The sequence below is a fragment of the Bactrocera tryoni genome, unplaced genomic scaffold (genome assembly GCF_016617805.1).
Source record: "Bactrocera tryoni isolate S06 unplaced genomic scaffold, CSIRO_BtryS06_freeze2 scaffold_11, whole genome shotgun sequence".
In the NCBI taxonomy this organism is placed as follows: Eukaryota; Metazoa; Arthropoda; class Insecta; order Diptera; family Tephritidae; genus Bactrocera; species Bactrocera tryoni.
In genome coordinates this window covers 3949816-3962905 of record NW_024395824.1, presented here as the reverse complement: position 1 = coordinate 3962905, position 13090 = coordinate 3949816, and the positions used below count along the sequence as shown (strand labels likewise).

General features: G+C 36.1%; 1 pseudogene; it reads right to left on the bottom strand.

The window, feature by feature from the left end:
- Positions 1-3164: 3164 nt before the first annotated feature.
- LOC120779550 lies at positions 3165-13014 on the bottom strand (annotated as a pseudogene).
- Between the last annotated feature and the right edge of the window lie 76 nt (positions 13015-13090).

Here is a 13090-nt window from a genome sequence, read left to right as displayed (position 1 = left end):
TATTTGATTTAACAATGGAAGCTTTGATTTTAAACCAAGTGTCCACTATTTCCTGCGACGGCTTTTCATTTTTTGATTTCCACATGTGACGGGATTCACAAAGCCTAATGGGTCGAATAATTTGGAAACGTCTGAAAGAATGGTCCTATTAGTAATCTTGTCGTTGCACTTCCAATTGCAAGTTATACCAAAGTGGTCGTCGAATGGAGTCCAAGTGACACCTAATGCTTTAACTTCGTTGCTAGTTACCTTGTTCAAGTCAAGTTGATTTTTTTTGTCTTCAAGAGGAATATTTTTTAAAAGTTCAATGTTATTGGAACACCATTTTTTGAGGTTGAATCCATATTATGTTTTAAATTATTTTGATATTATCCGGGATTAACTTGACATCATCTAGACTATCTCCTCCTGTCATAAGATCATCTATGTAAAAATCTACATTAATAATTTTCACTCTATGGAAACTGTCCAGCATCTGCAATCAACAAAATATCCACGCCTTATCACGTAGCAATACGGAGAAGCATAAGAGCATTCCCTACGACACCCCTAAAAAACCTCTTTGCAGAAACTGGCTTGCCTACAATCGCTGAAAGAACAATCGATAGCTGCCGTCGTTTACTCCCTAAACTGCTATTTACTCCAAACAATCTTTTAAAAAGAGACGTAAAAAACGCGATGTCAAGAAAACGGGAGCCAAGATTCTTGCCAGCAATCAGTCGACCACTGAAATTCTTTAAACACCTTCAGATACCGCATACTTCAAGGCCTAGAGTATCCACTATCCGCCCACAGTGGTTGATTAACAACATTCCTCACACAATTAAAACGCTCCAATTTCCAAAAACAAATACACCACAAGAGAAACACAGAGCAATTTGTGCGAAAGTAAAGCACTTTTACAGCCAAAATGGATGGAACTTCTTATTTACGGATGGCTCTAAATCCCGCGACAACACATCATTTGCAATAACAAAAGAAAATGGAGAAATTATTCGGCACGGCCTACTCCACCCAATTTGCTCCGTGTTTACCGCTGAAGTCTCCACTGTTCTCGAAGCCATCACATATGCTAAGCTTCACCGAGGCAAGTTCATTATTTGCACCGACAGTAACTCATGCCTTGACGCCATCGAATGCCCCTCCAATGGTCAAAATGAGGTAGTCGCGATACGCAACACTTTAATTGCCACACCTCGAAAAATGAAACTAATGTGGATACCAGGCCACACAGGAATCATTGGCAACGAAAACGCTGACGCCGCTGCAAAAAACGTTGCAAAAACACCATCCATAATGTTTAACTATATGTCTAAAAAAGACATTTTGACTGAAGTCGCAAACGAAAGACGCCAAACTCAAATTAGCGATTGGAACACCTATGCTCATCACTACTCCGCTATCAATCCTAGCAGAAAGAAAGGAATTATCGCTGCCGACATAGCTCTCTCAACAATTAAACCATTTATTCGCCTACGCCTGGGGCACACAATTATCCCTTCGATCTTTTGAGAGAGGCTAACATCACAAACGTTCTAAAGGTGTACAAATTGTTGAAAGAGACTGACTTGTTAAAGCATATTTAATATTAAGAATAAATCGTAGTTAGCTCTACTAACACCTTAACCATTAACGTTATATTAGATTACAGACAGCCGAAGGCCCTTGTTGCTAGCGCTGCTAAATATTTATTTGTTAAATAATTTATTATTGTACAAATTTCTTAAAAATAAAAAATAAAATCAAATAAAAATTTTTTAAAAGTTCAATGTTATTGGAACACTATTTTCTGAGGTTGAATCCATATTATGTTTTAAATTATTTTGATATTATCCAAGATTAACTTGACATCATCTAGATTATCTCCTCCTGTCATAAGATCATCTATGTAAAAATCTACATTGATAATTTTCGCTACTTCTGGATAATCATTTCTCTCCATTTCTGCAATTCTCTGCAAACATTTAACTGCTAAATAAGGTGCAGCTGCAGTACCATACGTAACTGTTTTAAGAGTACGAGTATATGTTCGCAGTATTTCATTATCTTCATCGCGCCAGTAGATTAATTGATATTTTTCATCTTCTGGGCGAATCCATATTTGCCTAAACATTTTCTCGATGTTTGCTGTGAAAACATACCTATGTTTTCTAAACCTCAGTAAAATATTGAATAAGTCTTCTTGCAACTTAGGCCCAGAATGCATTATTGAATTCAAAGAAATATTCTTGTCTGTTTTATAGGATGCATCAAAAACGACTCTTAATTTAATTTGTTGTACTATCTGGTGTAGGTACGCAATGGTGTGGTAAATAATATTTCGATTTAAACATATTAACATTTTTTATTTACTCCATATGACCCAACCTTATGTATTCTTTAGTTTGATTCATACATTTATTTTCAACGATTCTATTTCCCAAAACTTTTTAAATTGATAGTCTAGTTTTTCATCGAAATATGTCACAACACCACAGTCAACTAATTTGGAGCTTATGTTAGTTGATCCGTATATCAACCACCCAAACACACTGTTCTGTAGTTTGTAATTAACATTTTCAATAGATAATTTCTCTTCTTTTAATAAATCAAAGAATATGTTCGCACCTAAAAGTAAGTCAATTTTACCCGGAACACCAAATGAAGGGTTGGCCAGTTTTATATTCTCTGGAATTTTTTTGACTTTTATGTATTCTGTGGGCACATTAGACACAATCTTTTGTACTACAATTGTGTCTAAATTTGTTTTGAAAGGATCTATCAATGACTTCAAATGAAGATTAAGTTTTTCATATGTATTTGTCGTGTTTTGACCAACTCTTCAATAATCATAGATTCTCTCCTGGAAGGAAGTTTTAATTTATTTTTTAATTCTTTGGTTATAAGGTGAACTTGAGACCCACTATCTAATAAAGCACGTGCCTTTATAATTTTTCCATCACGACCTTTTATACCATCAACTGCTGTTGTTAGCGGAACATATTCGCAATCACTTTTTAATTTATCATTTTTCGTATTTTTAATGATTGTGCTTTTGGCTTTAGAAGTTTTATCTTTGTGGAGCCATAAATGATGGTTTCCTTTACAAGTGAGGCAACTTTCGTCTTTACATTCTTTCATACCGTGCCCTGTTTTAAGACATTTGGTGCATAATTTGTGTTTCATTACTGCATCCCATCTGTCCTGTGCAGATAGAGCTTTAAATTTATAACAGTAAAATATATTGTGTGAATTATTACATTCCATTATGCATTTAAATTCTGCATTTTGAAATTTTGGTGATGTTTTTGAAGCTTGTGCTGCTTCTAGTGTATTCCCTTCATGATGCAGAAACGACTGTAGTGAATTTAAGGTAGGTATTTCCTGAGGGGTTTTAAGGGAATTTTCATACCTAAGTCTTAAATTGTTGTCTAATTTTTGCACAAGCGTATAATTTAATAAAGCTTGTAACAAATTATCTGCAGACAAAGTGAGACTTTCCAATGCTTGTGTACTTTTATAAATTTTTTCTTGAAATTTTCGCACACTAAAAGCAGTCTCAGTCACTACTGGTGCATCTAAAATTTATTTAAAATAAGTATTTGCGAGTAACCTTTTATTAGTAAATTTTTCATTAAGAAGGTTCCAGGCAACTGAAAAATTTGTTGAGGTTGAAGGTAAATTTGCAATGCAACTTGCAGCCGATCCTCTTAATTTAGTTTTTAAAATACACATTTTATATGTGTCTGAAACATTTTGAGAGACTACGAGTTGCTCAAACAATTCTTTAAAAGTTTGTCACTGAGCGTAATCTCCTGAAAAAATGGGAATGTCAACTTGAGGCAACGTAAAATTGGTAGCATTTTTTTTGCTAATAGATTTTAATTTGAGTTTGTAAAATCTATTTCTTAATTGATAGAATTTACTTGTTAACTCATCATTTTCGTGCTGGCTAATAAATTCAAGCACAGTATAACGAGTTTTTTCTATTAGTCTCTCTATGCTGTCTAGAGAGCATATTTCGTTTATTTCGCAGTCTTCAATATTTTTTTCTAACTCTGTTAATAAGAATTGAAGCCTGCGAACTAAACCAGGATTTGGAAGGCATTCCATTTTCCTGGGAGCACTATTTTCTTGAATTATAGCGATCAATTCGACAATGACCCTTCCACGTCATTTTTAAAATAATTATCTTTTTTATTTTTGGGATCTTGGGACAATTCGAAATGGTTTCGTTGAAACTCTGACCATTTTTTGTCCAAACTATCTAGGAGTTTTTCCAAATTTCCTAAATCTTCCTTTATATCCATACGTTTTTGAGTTCTTCTGCTAATTTAGTTTGGTTCTCCATTTTCCCAAAAATGAAATAAATATTTGTATATGAATTAAAGAAAATGAAAAATATTCTTACCTATTGTATTGAATTGAATTTGGTTATTAAAATTTTTTTTTTTGATTGCGATTTATTCAATTTTTTTTGCAATTTATTACCTTTTTTATTTTTGGCACTCACTATTATTATTATTATTTTGTTTTTTAACACACTTTCACTTTCACTTCAAAACTTTTGGAACTTTTTCATAAACATACTTCAAGACTTTTAAAACTTTTTTTTTAATTTCACTCGCGTGTTCGTAAAACAAACTTAGGGGTCACCAATTGTAAATTAGATCGCATAGGTTTCGGTTATAAAATAGTACTCAGCTCTGGTTGCCCAGAGCTCCTTCATTTATAGAATTTCTTATCCTAATTCATGTATGCACCACATGCAGAGTGCATACACATATCTTAATACTTATCTACTGTACATACGGAAGTTTTTCTTATCTTTTAAAAGTTTAGGATCATTTCCTTTACATTGCATGCATTAATATTACAGTCTCTAATCAATATACCTGTTCAAATATATTGAACAGGCTTATCTTCGCCAGTGTTGAGGCAGTACAAAGCAAATACATAAACGCATAGAGATACATACATTTATATGAGGCACGTATGGATTTATATGCAATACGTATACACTCAACAATTAACAAACAAAGATATTTACTTAAGATAACATATTGACCTAAGATATGCATTTAGGCAATTGAATACAAATGTGCATGTGCACTTGAAAACAACCCCATAACATGTAGAATTGCAATGGGTATTTGTACATACATATTTATATTTACGACTGTATTTTTATGTGTTAGCGATAATGCATATAAATATTCGAAATATGATATCCGTTTCTATACAGATTTACAAAAATATCTCATTTACAACTGTAGCCGTTAAGAACTGTTCGGAATTCTGATCAGTCTGAATATCAAAAAAGGGGTGAATCGGATCAATACATCCCTTATCCCCCATATACCTAATATACAGATTTTCGAACTTCAGGGTGACTGTGCCGCATACATCGGCCAATATGTGAGTTATCCCACTTAAAATAAGAGAACGTTTTTTCTTATAACAGTGTGTCTTTGTGTCTAAAATAGATAAATTTGAGCGAAAACTTGGCTTACCCCCTATATACCTCATACCAGGGGTTTTGAACATCCGAACATTACTCTATGTGATTAGTTTTTTAGTATCGAAAAAATCTGGTCGATACTAACCCAACTGCCATATACAACATATAGCGGTTTTCGTTTTTATAACAAAGCTTTTGTGTCTGTCAGTATAGGAGTTATATGTTGTATATACATATATATGCCGGAATGGCCTCAGCAATTCCGTTGACATTCTGTTTGCAAGACATTATTGGTTTAATTATTTTATTAAAACTGTAACGTGGACTGATTTGCGCAGTGAGTCCCTGAACACACCGTTTATCTCCACACTCCAAAAAGCATTGTATTGGCTGACGCAATTCAACCACCATTACATCTACTCGTTACTTTTTGTAATTCAGCAACATCCAAACATTCAGGGCCACACTCGGCAGAGCCTTTAGCTCTCACCTCGCTCTCAGTTTTATTCGTTTAGTTACAGTTCACTGGCGTTGGAGAAACAAAAATGCAAATGCTACTACGATCATAAATACACACGAAGTTTATTAGAAATGAACAAGTACAACAGAGCAAAGTAAAAGTGAACATACGGTATACACTGCATATATTAAACCACGGTATTCACTACTTATATTAAACTACAGTTGTTACTGCGCCGACCCGGCCTTCCTGACTATCACACGTCCTCGGGTGTGTCTAAAGGAAATTAAAGACGTAATGACTTCCATTTCTGTGACATGGTATACACTTCAGGTATCATCATTTATCAAATATAACATTCTTGAATGGCAGTTACCACAAGATTTAAATAGAACTTTACTTAGTACATTCTCCTTGAGGCTCTCTATAAACCTCATAATGATAACATGCATAATCAATATACACCAATACTAGATCCCCCCACAGCACCAACAGCGCCACCCGCCATGAACAAACATTTCTGTTCGCACTTGAGCTTGCAATGTAGTGACTGCGGTGCGATCTATTGCCTTTTTATTGCATTGACGTCTCTTTCAACGTCTTCATTGTCAACATTCGCTCCAGTACTAACTTCATCACCCAACTCTGTGACAACCTCCTTCCTTCCGTCCTTCAGGTAATTTTCTCAAATGCTCGTGTGAATACTTGTATGTCCTCTTGTTTGTTAATGATTTCAACACATACCTATCTCCGTCTAATACCTCAGCCACCAAAAATGGACCTCTGAACTTAGGATCTAATTTCGTTTGATGCCGTTCTTCACTCTTTAACAAAGCGTAATCACCGACATTATGCTTTACAATTTTTGCCTTATTTTTATCGAATCTAGATTTATCATAACAAGAATTGCGCTTAATATTTTCTAAGGCCTGAGTTCTTAAAGCAGAGACGTCCACGTTCTGTTCCTTGTTACTTATTGGAATGAGACCAAATGGTCGTGCCTCTTCTCCAATAAGCAACTCTAAAGGACTAGCCTTAGTCACACGATTGGCCGTGCAATTCAAAGCCAGTTGTATTTCTTTTAATGCATCTTGCCAAGAGCGCTTGCTGGTTTCTACTGCGGTCAAAAGACTCTTTAACGTACTCATCACACGCTTAACTTGTCCATTAGCGCGACTTGCACCGGTCGCTATTAAATGTAACTCTATTTTTTGGGAAGAACAAAAATCACGGAAATCCGTACTGGCAAAACATCTACCCTGGTCAGCGATAACACGTGTAGGTACCCCAAAAACTGATATTGACGACTTCAAAGTCTTTGCACAATTTGCAGCATCAATATTGACAGTATGGTGTAAATAAACAAATCTTGTTTTTTTTTTTGTTTTGCAATATCTTATTATTTATTGAATCTGCTAATTATTTTAAAAGCCTAACAATAAGTTATAAAATCTTAAATTTATTTAAAAACTAGACAAGCTCAAGCAAGTGTTTGAGCTGTTTTGGTGATACGTTGCTCCTTAGTACGCAGGCATATCTCTTCTTTTAAGGCGTGTTTGATCGCAGGAATGTACCAAAGCATTAGCCAAAGGGTTTGGGTGATCTCGGAGTTTAGATATATATTTAATTCTGCTATCTTCTATTTCTTTCTTTACCATAGAAATCTTTATGGATATTTTCATTACGCATGTACCATGGTGAACACGTGATTGTTCTAAGCATTTTTGATTGGAACCTTTGTATTATATCAATATTAGTTGCACAGGTCGTACCCCACAGTTGAATGCCATACATCCAAATCGGCTTTTTTTTTATGACCGCATTATATAAAAGCACTTTGTTGTCTAGGCTAAGTTTGGAGTTTTTATTTAAAAGCCAATTTAAATTTGCAGCTCTTATCTTCATGCAAGTTATTTTACTAGATATGTGTTTTCTCCATGTAAGTCTTCTATCTAGATGAATACCAAGATAAGTTACTTCGTTGGCTTGGGGTACTAAGATATTGTTCATTTTTACTGCCGGACACATTTTAGGTCTTAGTGAAAACGTAACATGCTTGCATTTTTGTTCATTCACATTTATACGCCAGTGCTGGCTAGCCATTCTTCGACAGACCTTAAGTGCTCGGCTAATATTCTTGATACTATTATGTGGCATTTATTACGGCTCACTAAAGCTGTGTCATCCGCAGAAGTTGAGGTCAATATATTATTAGCTGTAGGAAGATCTGCAGTATATATGATGTATAGAGTTGGGCCTAAAACACTGCCCTGGGGTACACCAGCCCTTATCTGTCGTTCGTCAGATATGAAATCTCCCACTTTTACCATAAATTGTCTATTTTTTTTAAATAAGACTCCAATGTTTTATACAATTCTAAAGGTAGAATGTTTTTAATCTTATACAAAAGGCCTTCATGCCACACCTTATCAAATGCCTGAGCCACGTCTAGAAATAAAGCTGAACAGTACTCTCTGTGCTCAAATGCTTTTCTTATGTTTTTCACAAAACCCGAATTGGTGCGTTGGTATTATATTATTTTCGTGGAGGAAAGGAGACATCTTTGATAGTAATGCTTTTTCAAATATTTTAGAAAGGCAGGGTAGAAGACTGATTGGTCTGTATGAAGACGGCTGTGTTAAGTCTTTCCCAGGTTTATCTATCAAGATAATCTGCGACTTTTTCCATGAATTAGGATAGTATCCAAGATTAAGAATTCGCACTGAAGAGCAAAGAGAGCACTTCTACAGCAATACTTGGTAACTCAATTAGCATTTTTGGGGTAATATTATCGTGTCCTGGTGCCTTTTTTTCTTTTTTGCGTTAAGTTCTTTTATTATTCTAATAATTTCAGTACATAGGTGAAGTCTTAAAAGACTCGAGTGACTCGTTACCTGTGTTGGGTAAGCTGGACAACTCGAAGTTGTTCTTTGGGCAATTTGGTTGAAATACCTTTTCTAGGTGATTTGCAAAACAATTAGCCTTTTCCTCGTCACTTCGAGCCCAATTTCCGCCCATGTCTCGTATAGGCATGTTGGAGTTAGTTGGTGGCTTCAGGAACTTTTGGGCTTTCCAAAGAGAATTTTGCTTGCTTGAATTTGGACACAGCTTCTTTATATACATTTCGGTATTGGTTTCTTCCTCACGTTTAAGCGCTTTTTTTTAATTTACGTACAGCTGATTTCAATTGAAGCTGAGTGGAAGGGGAGCGATTTATCTGCCATTCACGCCTTGCACGCCTTTTTTCGTTTACAAGCTTTTCTATTTCTCTGTTAATAATTTTTCTGGCACCAAGCGGCTTATAGTTTTTGTTTGGTGTTGCTAAGACAGCTGCTTTAGTTATTATATCATTGAGTTCTTCTATGCTTTCGTCAATATCTCTTCCTGTATTTATTTTGTACTCAACATTAATATGGCTACTCACGTATTTTTTATATTTTAGCCAATTCGTTTTATAAGAAGTTAATCCCACTTTTGGATTAACGAATATGGGTTGTTCACATAACTTTATTAGTACAGGAGAGTGATCAGAAGATAGATTAGTACATGTATCAACTGTTATAAGCGATTTATCTATATTTTTGATTACAGCAAAATCAATTAAATCTGCTATTTTTTTACGATCACTAGGCCAATATGTCGGCTTACCAGGATATATTATGTCAAGGTTATTGTGCCTATTTATAATAGTGTGATACAGTTGTCGTCCTTTCGGATTAATTAGCCGTGAGCCCCAATACGTGTGCTTTGCATTGTAATCTCCACCTGCTATAAATCTATGGTCTAGTGTTCCAAAAAAGTCTTTGAATTGGATGTCAGTAATTTTAAACCGAGGTGGACAGTATATGGCCGTCAGATTTAAGTCCCCGCAGCGATTTTTTATAGTTATTGTTGTAGCTTGTAATTGCGCTGTGGCATAAGATTCTGATGTGTGGTGATTTAACCGTTTTCTAACCAACACTGCTGTTCCTCCATGTGCCTTTCCATCTGGGTGGTTTGTAACATAGAGTCTAAATCCCGGTATAAAGAAATTGTTTTTGTTCGTAAGATGAGTTTCTGACAATAGCATTACATCGATACTATTTTCATCCAGAAATCTAATAAGTTCCAATTTATGTTGGTTAACACCGTTAGCATTCCATAAACAAATGTTCAATACACTCATTAAAAAAGTTTGCAACATTTGGTTTTGTGATTTGATTATCTCTTGAATCATATTTTGAATTGAAGCCATAAATTGTGTCATACATTGGATAAGGTTGAAAATCATAGTTTCAACGCTTCCATTTGGTTTGTTTTGGGGCAATTGCATTTGTGCAGTATTGCCTTTCACCACGTTTGCATAGCTTCCTTGTGTAGCATTGTCTTTAGGATTAACTGGTTTTGAAATGTGGACGGGGAATCTTTCATATCGTTTTTACCACTTAATTTTGCGGTTATATCCATATGAACAGTATGCCATGGTATACCAATTTTTGGGATAGGATGAAGCTCTGCTTGAATTTTACCCGACGTTGGTTTAGACAGTTTACATGTAATGCAATTGTCGACAAACTTACGAACATATGTTTGGCATTTCTCTGTATTTTACGATAAAGGGTTCCCGCTCGCAACTCATACGTTCTTGCCACATCTTCGGCAAGTTCATTATTACGCAACTTGGAAACAATGGATATTATTTCTGGGTCCCTTTGGTGTTCTGCAAGAAGCCAGTCGTCAGAAATTTCTGCCAAATTTATACGTTTTTCTACAGCCTTATCAACAGGATTTGGCTGGCGACGTTCTTTTACTAAAATACTCAACCACATGAGGCTTATTCTCGATTTTGTGCAATAGGATTGCCCCATAACCATCAGAACAGGCATCAGCATGCAGCTCTATTGGGAATTGGGGGTCAAAAATGGTTAACACCGGTTTATTTGTTAAACCAAAAATATATTTCTGGCGTATCTGCTCACTTTCAGGTTTTCAAACAAAACTACTTTTGACGGGGGTAAGAAAATATAAAGGTTTCATCACTTGTGAAAATTGTGAATGAATTGTCGGAAATACGATGATAACCCTATAAATTGCCTCAACTGTGTAACAGATTGAGGGGGAGGTAAAGCTCTTAACCCATGCACCTTACGTGGATTAGGTCGAATCTCTCCTGCTTTTATCTCGTCACCAAGGTACTCAACACTCGATTTTAAAAACGAGCATTTTGTAAAATTAAATGAAAACCCTGCCTTGGTGAGAACATCTAAAACTATTTTCAATCGGTCAAGCGCCTCCTCCTTTGTAGTAGCAACGACCATAATATCATCCATATACACGATGACAAAAGAATGAGCAAGTTCACCTAAAGCTGTCATGACAGCACGTTGAAATACTGACGGCGCATTCTTAAGGCCAAGTGGCATCCTCAAATATTCGTACTGACCCTTTGGCGTAACGAACGCAGTATGCTCTATAGAATCAGGATGAATAGGAATTTGATGAAACCCACTTGCCATATCAGGGCAACAAAAATATTTTGCCCCACGTAATCTAGCTATCTGATCACATATAAGTGGTAGCAGATATTTTTCAGAGACAGTATTTGCATTGAGTTCTCGGTAGTCAACGCAAAGACGATCGGTACTATTCTTTTTCGCAACGAGAAGCATCGGGCTTGCGAGAGGAGAACAACTAGGCCAAATAATATTAAACTTCAATAGCTCACCTGTTTTATTTTGAACAACCTCTTTTTCTTCCGAGCTAAGTCTATAGGGTCGCCTCTGCACGGTCTCATTTGGATCAACCAAACGTATTTCTAACTGACCAGTATTATTCCTAGTTTGCGGAATTCCATCAATAAAATAATTTGAATATTATTTTAAAACTTGCAACAAACACCCTTTATCATGCTCAATTAACTCCATGTCTTTATTTATAAAATCTTTGTAACCAATAGATACCGAACATGTATTTACGTTTTTCGAAATAAAAATATTAAAACTGTCAATCGACATTGCTACTCCAAAACCTTGGCTCAGAATTTCACGACCAATTTTCACGTCATACGTTAAATGACAATCTAAAATTACATGAAACAAAACTTCTACCGCCCGAAGATGTACTGCTACCCTTTGGACACACTGTTGCTATATGACCAGCAACTCCACATTTGAAGCACGTAAGCGTTGATCGATTTCTGTCCAGCGATGAACTGCTCTGCAACGGATTAGCTCTTGAAGTGTAGTTTGATTTATTTCTTTTTAAACCCTACTTTTCCACAAAAATGGCACTTCACATATGATGGTAACTTCAACTTCTTGTTTTCTGGATACGTAGAATTATCAAAAGTTGAGGAATCCTTCCGCTTTCCGAACGCAAAAGCTTTAAGTTCCTGTTGAAGCTCGTTTCTTGTTTTGATATTTGTTGTAAAAAGCAAACGCTGCAATCTGCTATCGAACTGCGCAGCATGCGCAAGAACGACAGACGCAGCAATCTCCTCAGTGTTCATTGCCTTCCATCTTGACACAAGGGATGTTACCAGACGACTTCCATACAACGAAAGGCACTCGCCATCTTTTGCACGACCATTCAAAATGTGCATCAATGTTGCCGCTGAAGTCTCTCCACCCACATAACGCTGCACGAACAAGTCTTTAAATTGCTGCCACGTTATGCCGGCAAAGCAAATTTGAGACAATCACTGCGAAGCGGCTCCTTCCAAAGACTTACTCAAAGACATGATGAGTGCACTACCCACTATAAGATTTTCGGTTAAAATCATGTCGACCGTTGTACACCATGAATTTGGATCAGCGCCAGCACAATCAAGATTGAACTTTGGAAGCGAAATAGCTTTTGTTTGCAAAGTTGCAGGTTTTTGCATTGCCTTAATTAGTTCCACGTGCAACAGTGCACGCCAACAATCGTTTGGAATTTCTTTAGGCGGAATCCATCCCACTTCTGATGCCGGAATGGCCTCAGCAATTCCGTTGACATCCTGTTTGCAAGACATTATTGGTTTCCTTATTTTATTAAAACTGTAACGCGGACTGATTTGCACAGTGAGTCCCTGATCACACCGTTTATCTCCACACTCCAAAAAGCATTGCATTGGCTGACGCAATTCAACCACCATTACACCTACTCGTTACTTTTCGTAATTCAGCAACATCCAAGCATTCAGGGCCACACTCGGCAGAGCCTTTAGCTCT